The sequence below is a fragment of the Saccopteryx bilineata genome, chromosome 3, assembly GCF_036850765.1.
Source record: "Saccopteryx bilineata isolate mSacBil1 chromosome 3, mSacBil1_pri_phased_curated, whole genome shotgun sequence".
NCBI classification, from domain to species: Eukaryota; Metazoa; Chordata; class Mammalia; order Chiroptera; family Emballonuridae; genus Saccopteryx; species Saccopteryx bilineata.
The window spans coordinates 203,650,754-203,663,126 of NC_089492.1; the positions used below are offsets into that span (position 1 = coordinate 203,650,754).

The window sequence follows — 12,373 nt, forward strand, 5'->3', positions numbered from 1 at the left end:
TTTTGAGGGTCCTGTCTTAGCTTGACACTTTTCTATCGCCCTGTAGCATCTTGGACGATGCTTGGCATCTAGCAGAAGCCAGGCCATGATTGTTGAGCACACCTGGTGTCGGAGTGGATGCACGATAAGACGTTCCTCTTACAACTTTTGTAAGGTATTTTTCCCCGCCGAGAAGGAAGGAAGGGGGCTGGAGCCACAAAGTGTGGAATAGCAAAGGCTTTATTTAGTACAGAGCGCATCCCACCTGGTGAGGTTCCCTGGCTCCGGGGAAAGATGGAGGCCAGGGAAGTTGCAAGTGGTGACCCGTGTGGGAGATATTTAAAGGGTCCCTAGGGTGGTCAAGCTAATATGACGTGGTGAAATCTCACTGGCTGGCAGACGGTCGCTTTTTTCCAAAGGGTTCCTGTGAAGCCTCTTTTGGCGCCCTTGGTTGTGGGCGGTCCTAGCCAAAGTTCGCGGGTCTGACCTTTCTTCCCATTATCCGCCGACCTTACAACTTTCTATTGGGAACCACTTTTCTGGCCAATACAATGTTGGTGGTACCTAGTGTTATCTTTATTTCTAACTCTATTCATCTCACAGTGATGAAATTATTGCCTTCCTTGAATAGATAAGATTTTCCACAGTAAAAACAGATGGTGTTGTCAAATATAAATAGAAAAATATTATTTCTTGTGGTGGTTAAGGAAAAAAAAGATACAGGAAAAAGAAAAAAAACATACCATAAGCTGTCTTGGCACAATCTTTCTGCCTTTCAAGTTGGGTTGCTAAGAAATAACATGTAGCTCATTTGTTATGCACAAAGGAGAAACTTAAGTTTGACTAGAGATTATGCATGTTGTGCAGCTGAATTTGTCACTAAGCCAGACAAAGCCCAACCCTGATTTAAAAGTCATGTGTTAAACTTTCAGATGGGGAATGTGGCTTTTGTCCTCTGGGAAGCCATCAGACCTACAATTCCCAGGGAGAACTCAGTTTCTGTCTTTTGCTAACTAACACCAAATCAAGCTACAGGATCCTGCTGAGTTCTGAAGTGCAATGTGCAGAAACCCTACCTGCTACCTTTGAAATGTAGGCATTCTACCTGATTCCCATTAGTTAGTTATTTGTGGGGTTTTTTTAGAAACCTGATCCTACTCCATCACTGCAGTATGCCCTGAGCAGCCTTTAATTATTCCTAATGCTGTGGCTGAGCTAAATCCCATCTCTTCTCTGCTGATAGGGCTCAAGTGGAGTCTTCACTTGCTAAAGAATTCAGGTACCCTTGTGTGTCATGTAGAGTTTGGTGGATTGAAGATAAAATGATGTAGCTATAACAGGAAGTATTGTGGTGTTTGCTCCAAACAAGGGAGTCTAATTTTTATTGTTTTGTTTGTTAATTTAAAATATTTTTATTGCATTTATTGTAGTGTTGTTGGTTAATAAGATCATCTAGGTTTCAAGTATATATTTCTGATATGAATCTGTGTATTGTCTTGTGTGTCCACCACCCAAAGTCAAATCATCTTCCACCACCATATATTTGACACCTTTTATCCTTTACTACCCCCTTAACACTCTTTCCTCTGGTAATAACCATACTATTGTCTGTGTCTATAAATTTTTGTTTTTGTTTGCTTTTACTGTTTGTTTATTTATTGCTTTCTATTTGACTTAGTTCACTTAGCATGATATTCTCAAGGTCTGTTCATGTTGCAAATGACAGGCAGTATTTCAGTGGTTTTCAACCTTTTTACACTTGAGAACCAGTAAAAATAGGAGGATTATTTCAGGGACCACTAAGGCAAAAATCACCCTGAGCATAAGCAAATTCGACTAAGATCATTGGGTCTCTAATCTTCATAGAACAGCAGGGTGGTTAACACTCTTGGAATCAATACGAAATTTCTGGCACACTGGTCTATGGATGGCAGGTTAAAAAACACTGCAGTATTGCATCTTTTCTTATGGCTGAGTAGCATTCCATTGTAATAAGTATCATATCTTCTTTATCCAATCTGCTATCGAAGGACACTTTTGTTGTTTCCATGCCTTGGCCATCATGAATAATGTTGCAGTGAACATAGAGGTACATATATCTTTAAAAATAAATGTTTTCAAACTTTTCAGGTGGATACCAAAAAGAGGGCTTGCTAAGTTCTATTCCTATTTTTTTGAGGAACAACCATACTGTCTTCCATACTGGCTGTACCAGTTTACATTCCCACCAACAGTTCTTTTTTCTCCACTACCTCTCCAACACTTGTTCATTAATGTTTAATAGCAGCTCCTGCCTGCTAAGCCCTGGGTGTACAATGATGAGCATGATACTTGTAGAACAGACCTCATAGAGCTTATAGTTTACTGGGAGAGAAATAAACTTTTAATCAAAAAATCAGATGAAGGTGGGTGATAAGAGCTATGAAACAAGGGATGGGGAACTAAAAGAGCATGTTGTGAAGAGCCTGGTTGGAGAGGGCAGGGAGGACATTCTTTAGAAAGTAATTTCTATATGGCCTTTACTTGGGATGGCAATGGCTTAAATGTCTGCCCTGTTTGGTAAGCTTGAGCTTCTATGTGGACTGCTTGGCACTGTTTCAAATTGCAACTACTTTATATAAGAATTAGCTCTTGGCCCTGGCTGGTTGGCTCAGTGGTAGAGCATCGGCCTGGCATGCAGGAGTACCGGGTTCGATTCCCGGCCAGGGCACACAGGAGAGGCGCCCATTTGTTTCTCCACCCCTCCCCCTCTCCTTCCTCTCTGTCTCTCTCTTCCCCTCCCGCAGCGAGGCTCCATTGGAGCAAAGATGGCCCGGGCGCTGGGGATGGCTCTGTGGCCTCTGTGGCGCTAGAATGGCTCTGGATGCAACAGAGCGATGCCCCAGAGGGGCAAAGCATCGCCCCCTGGTGGGCCTGCCGGGTGGATCCCAGTCGGGCGCATGCGGGAGTCTGTCTGACTGCCTCCCCGTTTCCAGCTTCGGAAAAATGAAAAAAAAAAAAAAAGAACTAGCTCTTGTGTGAGACTATTCTTATTTGGTCTTTGTCTCTGGTACCTGGCACAGAGTTCCTAAAACCCTTGGCATGTCCTGGTAGGGAGCATCTTTTGATATTCATAATGAGCCCCTACCAACCCTACCTGAGTTTATGCTAATGAAGGGACTCATGGTGGGCTTCCAGATAGCATCAAGATGGCGACTGGTCCCCGGAGGAACCAGTCATGAGGATTGGAACTTTCAGTCTACCCCTGACCTCTGAAAAGAGGAGAGGGGCTTGAGATTTTCAATAACCAATGGGCAGCAATTTAATCAGTCATGCCTAAATAATGAAACTTTCATAAACACCCCTAAATTAACAGGATTAGGGAGACTCCAGCTTGGTGGACAGATTGAGGTGCTGGGAGGGTGGCATACTTGGAGAGGGGCTGGGAACTCCCCCCATCCCTCCACAGAACACCTTGTCCTGTGCATCTCTTCCATTTGGCCTTTCCTGAGTTGTATCCTTTCTAATAAAACAGTAATACGAGGTAAAGTGTTGTCCTTAGTTCTGTGAGTTGTTCTATGTTCTAGTGAATTATTAAACTCAAGGAGGTGGTTGTGGGAACTCCTGAATTTGTCATCAAGTCAGACAGAAGGGTAAGTAGTCTGGATACCGGGACTTGTGACTCGTGTCTGAAGTGGGAACAGTCTTGTGGGACTGAACCCTTAAACATGTTGTATCTGACACTAACTCATGTCAGAATAGGATTGCGCTGTAAGACACCCAGTTCACGTGAGAGAAAATCATGTCAGAGGAAAAGACACCCCGCTGTGTTTATCCTAAATGTAAACCAGACTTTGTTCTGCTGCAGTAGAGGAGCAAACAGAAACCAGCGAGCCTGGCCAGCAGTCATTAACCCACTTGCAAATATGAAGCGTTGATTTGACACCAAGGTGAGAGTGAACTTCTTACTTAAAATAATAGATGACATAAGAACCTGGTTTTTCAAAACTGACCTGTTTCTCTTATAGTATTCTTGCCTAGTGCTTCACTCACCACATGTTATTTCAGGGAAAGTAGGAGCATGAAGAGATAAGCAGTGTTGATGGACTACAGTGTTTTAAAAGGTCTTTTTGGCCCTGGCCAGTGGCTCAGTGGATAGAGTAACAGCTAGACATCCTGGTTTGATTTCCAGTTGGAGCACACAGCAGAAGCTATCATCTGCTCCTCCTCTCCTCCCCTCCCTCTCCCCTTTCTCTTTTCCTCTCCCTCAGCTAGTGGTTTGATTAGTTTGAGTGTGGCCCTGGGTGCTAAAATAGCTCAGTTGGTCCAAGCACGTCAGCTTTGGGTGCTAAAAATAGCTCAATACTCAAGCATTGGTTGAGGACTGGGGTCGCTGGGTGGAGCCCAGTCAGGGTGCATGCAGGAGTCTGCCTATCTCCTCTCCGCTCATGTAAATAAAAAAATAAAAAATAAATAAAAGGTCTTCGCTGGGCTGGGCAGAGAAGCAGAGTGTTTTTCTTCTTTTTCTTCTCTTTCTCCTCCTCTTCCTCCTCCCCCTCTCCTCCTCCCCCTCTCCTCCTCCTCCTCCTCCTCCTCCTCCTCCTCCTTCTTCTTCTTCTTCTTCTCTCTCTCTCTCTCTCTCTCTCTCTCTCTCTCTCCAGTCCAAACTGATAGAATGTAAACGGTCCATTATCAGTCCATTATTGCAAGGTTGATTCAGAGAATAACTTTTTACTCAGGTTATCCTCTCACAGTGCAGTTCTGTGTTGTTTGGGCCACGTAGTTCTGCCTGGACCCCTGGGCCTTTTTGCGAAGATCTTTTTGACTTTGTAGTAGGATTTAAATGTTAGGAGGTGTCAGTGACCTTGTAACACTTGCTCTTTGGTTTCCTTGGAACCAAAGTGAAGGCAACTCAAGCTCACTTCATGGGTTGTTTTGTTTCAGTTTATGATAATGTTCCGAGGCCGTCCTCTTTTAGTTAATTTACCAGCAAAGAAATGGCTTTCTTTATGACTTCCCCTTTACATTTATGTGCCCCTTCAATGATTTCAAAGTACTTCCACAGTAATTATTCTACCACTAATATCAACTCTTAGGGTGATATTAGTGTGATTGTCCATATTGTACAGCTGAGGACGGGAAGGCTGGGATTGGGTGAATGATTTGCCTAAGCCAGTGCGGTTGGGGTGGAGACAACCTGGGACTCCTGTCCGGGCACACTTCACACTGCACCCATGGAAAGCCAGCCCCCACCTCTCACTCACCCTGTGGGGGGAGTGAAGAAGCTGAAGCTTCAGTCAATCAGCAGCATGGGCCCTCGGGGTTGGCAAAAGCAAAGGCATAAAAGTAAAGTAAAATTGGGCAGTCTGCACTTGCCTAAAGCAGCTTAGAACATTTCCAAAGCAACACGTCAGCAGGAGGAGCAATGTATGTATTCCCAGAATTGACGGCTACAATCACGACTCTTGCTGACCAGGAGATAGAAGAAAACTTCTGTAATAATTCCCAGCATCTGGGAACATAGACACCAGTAACATGTAGATAGAAGCAAAGCAAGAGGCTTTGAAAATCCCTTCCCCTGTAGTTGAAACTGTATCAAAATCTATGCCCTGGGCAGTGTGAGTGAGGTTAGAGGTGGCCATACTGTCTTGGAAGGTTGCCCCCCAGTGAGCCACATGGTGAAGCATCCTCTCTTCCTATCCCAGCTGTTCTCAAGTGAGTGATGGTCACAGTGATTACAGAATATATTTTTCAGTCAGCCCAGCCATTTGGGGTCAAACTCGAGCATTCCTGGACAGGAAATAGTAAGAGTCAATAAAACAAGCTGCATAGCTCTTTTTCCATTGTTCTATTGCCAGATATTCCCCACCTCTTCTTGAGACATTATGTTGTCTTTATAATAATGAAGAGCAAATCAGGAGGCTTATAATCATATTGAATGTATGAAAAGTGAAATAAAATCAAAACCTTATTTTTGTACAGTTTTGAAGTTTATACTTAGAACCGACCACCTCCTGGCTGTGTGGAGAACCATACAGTGTGTAAACCTGCCTTTACCTTGGATTGGTTGGTGCCGTATTTTTGCATCTGTGCCAACACTGGAGTGGTCACTGGAGTCATGTGATCTATTGCAAAATATGGCATGGAAATTACTAATTTAGGTGGAGAGCCAAACCCCCTAATATCCAACCTGGTTTCTTTTTACATGATAATACTTTAAAGCCAACCTGTAAAAGATTCATTTTAGATACAACTACTACTCTGTTACTAAATTAGCATTTTTGAGTGCTTAGTACCTGTGACTTTGCTAAGTATTTCATTTATAGTTATGTCATTTAATTGTTACAACAACTTCATTAATATCTATTTTACAGATGAGAATTTATTTATTTATTTATTTATTTATTTATTTTGTATTTTTCTGAAGCTGGAAACGGGGAAAGACAGTCAGACAGACTCCCGCATGCGCCCGACCGGGATCCACCCGGCACACCCACCAGGGGCGATGCTCTGCCCACCAGGGGGCGATGCTCTGCCCCTCCGGGGCGTCGCTCTGCCGCGACCAGAGCCACTCTAGCGCCTGGGGCAGAGGCCAAGGAGCCATCCCCAGCGCCCGGGCCATCTTTGCTCCAATGGAGCCTCGGCTGCGGGAGGGGAAGAGAGAGACAGAGAGGAAGGAGGGGGTGGGTGGAGAAGCAAATGGGCACCTCTCCTATGTGCCCTGGCCGGGAATCGAACCCGGGTCCCCCGCACGCCAGGCCGACGCTCTACCACTGAGCCAACCGGCCAGGGCCTTCAGATGAGAAAATTGATACTTAGCTTATCTAAGGTCAAGCAGGTGGTAAATGACAAAGTCAGAACTTGATCTTAACCATTCTGCTGCCCTCCCTGCCAGGGGTCTCAAATATTCATAAGAGTTTTAGGGTAAGAACTAGACCTAACAAGTGAAATATAGGCAGTAACAATACATTGAGGTCATGTGATACTCCTTTATTAAGTCATATTTTGGTAATATGGTATTAATTTATTTGAACCACATCTTACTAGGAAGGCAGGAAGAAGAGCCATGTAGAACATTCTCCCAGCATAGATTAAACTTTGGGTATCCCTCCTGTTATTAAATTGGTGGGTAAATGTTTCTGTGTCAAGAGGTTGTGTGGGCAGGATGTGCCCTTGCTCTGGCTATCTATCATGTCGATCTTAATTATTTAACAGAGACAGGCAGGCTAGAGAGCACTTGTTGATTTTGTTTCACTAAATGAATTACTGAGTAATGAGCAAGAAAAATATACAGATCTGATTTTTTTATTGTGTCTTACAGTCTCTCTAAAAGTTAGATTGCAGAATTTTTAAACATTTTTATTGAATTTATTGGGTTGACATTGGTTAATAAAATTACCTAGGTTTCAGGTGTACAATTCTGTAAGACATTATCTGTAAATCATATTGTGTGTTCACCACCCCAAGTCAAATGAGAGATGTCATAGTCTATATAAAACTCCATTTTATATAGCTCACTGGAGAGGCGGTGTAGCAGATGGCTCTTAAAGTTGGTGTGAATTCTGGGTTTGCTTTGTGAACTTGAGCAAGGTTCTTAGTTTCTCCAGCTCTCAGCTTTCTCACCGTTAGAGTCGAGCTCATAATACCTACCTCACCGAGTACAAAGTAAATCAGATCCTTCTCTCTTGCATTTCCTGCCCCCTTTTCATGCAACAAATAGTTACTTGACTCCCTTGTGTTAGCTCCTGTCCTGTGCACTGAGCTCTTCTTTTAAGAGCTCAAAGTGAGAGGCAGGAAGATACCTAACCAGCTGTTTGTGATGCAATTTAATGGAAGTTTAGTAGAACTGTCAGCATCCCCTGAATGCTATAGTAGCACAAGGTATGGAACAAATAACATGTTTTGGGGCTCAGTGGGCAGCAGTGTTCATTTTAAACATTCTTTGTGTTTAATGGTCATTTACTACTTGGTGAACATTAAGCCCTTGTATGTTATGGTCAGAAATTAGTTCAATCTAAACAATAGGCTAGTGTGCATTGCATGGCAATTTGATTTTTTTCATTGGATTTAGAATATGTTATACCAAATGTAGCATTCTTTACAATGATCACTATCAGAAGTTATTGATTCTATAAGACTGAAACCATTCAAGTACATGCTATGTTGTTGGTTTGATCATAGCTCACAGGGTTTTGGAATTACAGCACATACAGAGCTCCTAGTCTGTGGCAGGCCCTGGGGAAACAAGAAATCTCTTTGCCATCCTAGAGTATCTGGTCTTGGGGAAGGTGGACAGGGCATGATACACACTGCCCTTCTTTGGGTGATAGCTTCATAATTCCACTGGTTCCAGTATTATTCCTGTTGTATCATACTGTTAATTGTACAAAGAAGAATTGTGAAACTGTGATTTTAAAAGATAGCAAAGTCATTTAGGAATGCTGTGTCATTTATCCAGTGATCCATTACTGATTCAAAATGATTCACTGTCATTATGAAGCAGCCAGTCCTGTTGGATTTGACAGCGTTTCCCTGTTCAGATTTGTTAGATATCATATTTGGTGGGGAAGTTGGCAACTGTGACTTTTTCTCCTTTCTTCCTGAGGGGTGAAGGCTTAACCTTCTGATTCTCTGTGTCTTCCATAAGGGGATGGAAATGCGTGAGGCTCTATCTCCACACTCTGTTTTGCCACACTTTCTGACCCACTGTGCGAGTGCACCGATTGTGTCCACAGATCTTTCAGAGAGCCAGGCCTCCTCCTCCATGCCCTTGGCTCTAACTGGGTATTATCCTGACCTGGAATCATTTGTTCACACAATAATTATTTGCTAAGTTTTTTATGATGGGGACAAGGACAAGACTGAGACATGGGGTCACTGTAGGTGAGCTAATAACTTGTTACCCTGGGCAGGCTGTGATTTGATGTCACTTCACACTGTTATTCTTTAAATACTTGTTGCTGACATTTTTAAGAGGAGAAGACAAGCACTCTATCACAGGGAGGAGTAGCTAAGGAGGCTCTCTGGTTCCCCCCCTGCCCATTCCCAGGATCTCAACTGACCAGAAGAAAAATAGCAGGCTCCTTATCTTTCCTTCCCACCACAGTCTGTACAATCCCTGAGAAAAGTTCTGTAAAATACTGTTTTTGTTCAGTCTTCTTAAGTTTCCAGGGATGTTTTCAACACCCCATTGATGAACTGGTGCATGGAAGCCACTGTAATATCCAGGCCATCAATCTAGCACTGGGAAGAGTCTCCGGGCTAGGTCCTGGGATACTGCCTCGTCTTCAAGGAACTTGTGGCAATAGCTTGCGCTGTGTTATAACACTGAGAGAACTATTAGTAACGTGTTCTAGGAACAGAGAAGGAAGGGTGGCGATTCGTCCTGTGGATGTCAGGGTGGCGCATGGAGGTGATCCCAGTGCGGGGCAGAGGGTAAAGTGAAATGTTCCTTTCAAACTGAAATAATGGCATACTTTAATTTTACACTTTCTACAGCCTTAAACTTAGGGAATTGCACAAAGCAAGGAATAAGTGTGAAGTGTGCTGTAGCAGTGATTCTTACCATATCTGATGACCAGCAAAATGCCTTCAAGTGACTATGAGGAGATTCTTGACTTCTTGCTAAATCGTAAATTTTTAAATTTTATTTAACTTATCACTAAAAGACAAACGCACCCAAATGGAAAGCGATTCTTAAAGTCCAAAATTTTACAGTGATTCTTTGTTTTACTGCAGAAGAGTTTGTTTTGTCAATCTCTATTATTTCTATTGACAAGCAAGAAATTAGAGCATGCAGACTTCTTAATTTTTACAGTGAAAACCTTTGGGCCTGTGTTTTTCCATCAGAAGGCTTGGTTTCCCTATTGTTCCTTGATCCACAGTCGCTGGGGAGTATGCCCTTGTAAATATCTTTAGGGAAAACTTCTGAAAGGAGCTTTTACTAAGAAAGGGAATTCTCAATGTTTTGTTTTCTCTTCCAGATTTGTAGGTGATTTTCTAGAATTGATTTTTTTAACAGAAAATACATGTCTTGTGTCCTGCTAGGGAAAGAAGATGTTTTTGAGAGAGTAGTTGGTAATATGTACCAGTTTTAGAACAGTCATTAGCATAGCAAACTGGAGAAGCCCTCGTGCTGCTGGGCAGCTGGGCTGGCAGAGTTACTGTGCGTCCCAGGGCTGTTTTTCTCCTCCCCGACATGGGTGTTTCTTCTGGTCCAAGAAGCATGACCATTTAGTATATTCACATTCTCATCCTTTTAACTTGTACTTCTGTTTGCTGCTGGGGAGGAAGAAATGCGATAACTTCTGCAATGGTTTCTAAAATTAGAGTGATTTGGCTTTAGCCTGGATAAAGAACCTGAACTATATTTTGTTGTTTTTTACTTGACAGCCGTGGCTGTGCTCTGAGATGACAAGTTGTCATTATGAGAGAGCTTTCATTAAGTTCTACATTTATATCTTCTCAGCAAAATATTCCTCTGGTTTAGATCAATGTTAAGTAGAACAAAAGAATAAAGCTTGTTAATAAAACATCTTGGAAAGCTTTCACCCAACTTAATCAAAGAAATGAAAAATAAAGCAGTAATAATTTTTTTGTACATATGAAATTAGTGAATTTTTTTTTTAAATGATGATTTTCAAATCTGGTGAGGCTTCTACTCATATTGTTTATAGAAAAGAAGTGTACCTTTCTTGGGACATGATTTGATGTAACACATCAGAGGCCTTAAAATGTTCATGCTCTTTGAACCCGTTGCTCTCTTTTGGAAGTCTATGCAAAGGAAATCATATGAACAGAGTATAGAGATGTTTACAGCATTATTAGTAATAAAAAGAAAAAAATCTAATATTCCATAGTAAAATGGTTTTGTAAACTATGACATACCCATGTATGAACTATGTTTAGGGAAACTGGAACGACATCAAGAAAGCCTATGAGAAACGATGAAGCAAAGGAGATCTCTGTGTTGTGTCATTGCATTTTACAACACAACTGTGGAAATCCAGCAGTCCGGCAGAACAACACAGAACAAAACAAAAACCTGGGAAGAGAAAATAATCACAAATATCAAATCTTTTTCCTGCCCTTTCTTCCTATTTCCTGTAAGAAGCATAGATATAATCAATGGGTTTTTCTATCGTTTATTTATGAAGTGAGTGATAACCTTAGATATAATGTTTATCTTATTTTTCACTAAAAAATTTGATGTCCATATTTTATGCTTTATAAATTGCTGTGGTGATGAGATTTTAATCTCTGATTTGTGACAGTGATTTGTTATTTCCCGGATATTAGTTAACACCTTTTGTGAGAGGTCAGAGGTGATCTCTTTAACAACACTCACTTTTTTTAAAATGTTACTTTTTGCATGTTTTATAAAGTGTTATAGATAGTAGAAACTTTAGAACCACAAAAATAGATAAATTGTGTTGCAGTCCTGTGATGCATAAAATATAATAATATGTTTATGATTTCTCTTTAGGAATTTTTCAAGTAGAAGCTAATTGCAGAGTTTGCAGTTGATCAGCATTCATAGGGTAAGATTAACATTCTAAATTGTGAACACATGGCAAGATAATTACTATTACATTGGTAGGTTGGGGTAAACAAATATTGAATACTTAGTATGAAAAAAGATAACTATTTTTATAGATGGTTTAAATAAAATCTTTTTGATATTTTCAAACCAGTAATACAGAAAACTAAGTCTATGTACATTTTGGTAAAATGTCATCTTCCTGTGTTTTGTCAGTTTTGTATATAGGAAAGTGTGTGTGTGTGTTGATATTTGTCATTTTTTAACATTAAAAATCTAAAGAATGTAATAAATGTCTATAGTAGACTTAAATTACATGATTCCATGTCTATATTTTTCTGATTTTTGTTTAAGGCAGTGTTTTTCAATTCATAGAATTGGTTTGCCATGTTTCCACAGTAAGAGTTGTCTATGCTGTCCTAGAGGTAGGTCTGAAATAAACAAGCCTTATGCTCTGTTGCACCTGCAAGCATCATTCTTCTTTTATAGTTGTGGAAGATTAATCTTAAATTAGCTCTGTGGCAGAGCTTTTGACTTTGACATAATAAATGATCAATTTTTACACTTTATTAAATGGCATGATGCTCTAGTGTTGTGAATACAATATATGTCTTAAAAGTGTGTTACCCAGTTCTAAACATATAGTCAAGGTTGAGCAGTGGTGAGGACAGTGGGTCTATTCCCTTGTATTCTGAATCCTTCTTTTCATAGATTACTCTGACTTCTTGAGTATATCCACATTTCCCCGCTGATTCATTGACTTGACTACAAATTTTTAAAAGCTAACATCACCAGTTATTCCTCCACTTATGACTCTTCAGTGGCTCTTTCATCACTCCTGAACTGTTAATTATCCAAACTCTTTTTTTTTTTTTT

The 12,373-nt window shown here is 41.0% G+C and overlaps 1 protein-coding gene across 6 annotated transcripts in view; it reads left to right on the forward strand.

Moving 5' to 3' along the window:
* The window catches only part of LRRC8B (leucine rich repeat containing 8 VRAC subunit B), an 82,361-nt gene that overhangs the window by 33,693 nt on the left and 36,295 nt on the right, over positions 1-12,373 (forward strand). For 5 of the 6 annotated variants that reach the window (XM_066268606.1, XM_066268608.1, XM_066268605.1 and 2 more), the window contains one exon: positions 11,444-11,498. The exons of the other annotated variant lie outside the window; for it this stretch is intronic. The gene's annotated coding sequence lies outside the window, so the exon portion shown is untranslated. The remainder of the gene's footprint in view (positions 1-11,443; positions 11,499-12,373) is intronic. 6 annotated transcript variants of the gene reach the window in all.